This window comes from Corvus kubaryi, unplaced genomic scaffold (assembly GCF_017639235.1).
Source record: "Corvus kubaryi isolate FWS band 111438036 unplaced genomic scaffold, C.kubaryi_AGA036_p1.0 split1-131, whole genome shotgun sequence".
NCBI lineage: Eukaryota > Metazoa > Chordata > Aves > Passeriformes > Corvidae > Corvus > Corvus kubaryi.
In genome coordinates this window covers 8,702,785-8,704,664 of record NW_024582073.1, presented here as the reverse complement: position 1 = coordinate 8,704,664, position 1,880 = coordinate 8,702,785, and positions in this window count along the sequence as shown.

Sequence of the window (1,880 nt, the reverse complement as noted above, 5' to 3'; positions counted from 1 at the left end):
GTGAAAAGCACATTCAAAACAAAACTGGCTGCTACCTTCAGATTGCTGAGTTTTCCAAGGGGAACTCAAATGGCTTCTGCCATAGCTGGGCCAGGAGGCCTGGTTTGTTTTCTTTCCTGACGAGACGATTGCACACTCAGCAGCACCAATGGGCAGGGCGAGGCCGCGGGCGCGGGGCTGGGGCTGGAGCAGGCGCTGGGGAGCAGGCAGCGGGGAGCAGGGTGTCCGCTCCCGCCGTGGGTGTGGGCGGTGGGTGCTTGGCGATTCCTCCGGGCCCGGAGCCGGGAGCTGTGCGGAGCGGCCGCTTCCCGGGGCGCGGAGCTACCGGCGCTGAGCGGGGGCTGCGGGAGCAGGGGAGAGGGAGCCCCGGGGCGGCTGCAGCGGGGCTGCTGAGAGAAGAGGCTCCCTCCGCCACTTCCCTGCTGCGACGCAGCGCAGCCCGGCGTCTCCTGGGCAGAGCCAAAGGAGGAATCTGCGTTTCCCTCGGCGCTGGTTCCCGGCGCCAGCGTCTGCTGGCCCGGGCAGCCGCCCTGGGAGCCCCTTGGCGGCTCTGAGCCCTGGGCCAGGCCGCAGGCTGGTCCTGCAGCCGGGGCAGCCTCAGGTGGAGGGTGGCTTCACAGAGAAAACAACTGGAGCCTCCTCCACGGTTACGGCAAAGCCATTGGCGTTAGTTTTGCATTAGATCCAGGTGGGGGAAGGAAGTGTGAATGTCCCCCGGGAGAGAGAGAACTGCAAAAGTTAGACAGTTTAGAGAAACACATGTGGGTTTGCATGTTCTGCATGTTCTCCCTTTAAAAATAAAAATAAATATTAAAAATTAGGCTTTTTTTCACAAAGTAAGCACACTTCCTATGTGTTGTTTATAACTCTGGTGCTAGACATAAGCAACAATTATAATTATCATCTAGGACAGGAGAAGGGCTTGTAGGGTTAAATACAGTGGGTATCAAGAGTGTCATGGTTTACTTTCTGAGCACTGCACACACCATACTATTTGAGGCAGACCAAAATCAGAGCTGAGTGAATCTGAGAACAAAAAGGAAATCAGGCAGTGGGGACAGGAACAGCTTCTGCCAATTGGAGAGGTCTGCCCTCAACCCCAGGGCTGCCCTGTGAGGTGGCAAATGTCTTCCTAAAGTGCCAGCAAAAAAAACCACAACCAGGCAAACACAGAAAGAATCTTGTTCCTTCAGTAGGGCAGATGGGTGTTTTGGAATTAGGACCTGATTTGGGGGAAGAAGAATGAATTAGTTCTTAGACGTTGAAACAGGTTGCCAGGGAGGCTGTGGACACCCCAACACTGGCACTGTTCAAAGCCAGGTTGGCTAAGGCCTGGAGCAAGCTGGTCTAGTGGGAGGTGTCCCTCCTCATGGGCTGGGGGGTTGGGACTGGATGATCTTTAAGGTCCATTCCAACCCTTAAACATTCTATGATTATATGATGTGACTGCTTTTATGCTAGGCTGTCCCAGAATGAGAAACAGGGTAGTTAAGTAACCCTCAGTGCAGTTCCTAAGCACGCTTCACTTTCAAGAAAGGGGATGTAGGTTTTCATGTTGCTCTGGAGGAGAGCTCTTCCCGTACATTGTCCACCAGTTCTGCGCTGACGTCACAGGAGGAATTGTGCTAGGAAGTTAGGACACTGGATTCTGTGTATCAGATTCCAAGAAATCATAAAGTATGTAAGTGTTAGTTTTGTCACAGAGCACATGTTGCTGACAACCTAATCTCAAGAGAAATATCCCAGAGAAAGAGCTAATTAGTAACCTCTACACAGTGGGGAAACATAAAAGTAATAAAGAATAGTTCTGTAGTTGAGATAGCAGAAAGCTGTGGTCTCAGAAAGTGGGGAAATCTCTGCCTGCCTTCCCTCAGAAGTGT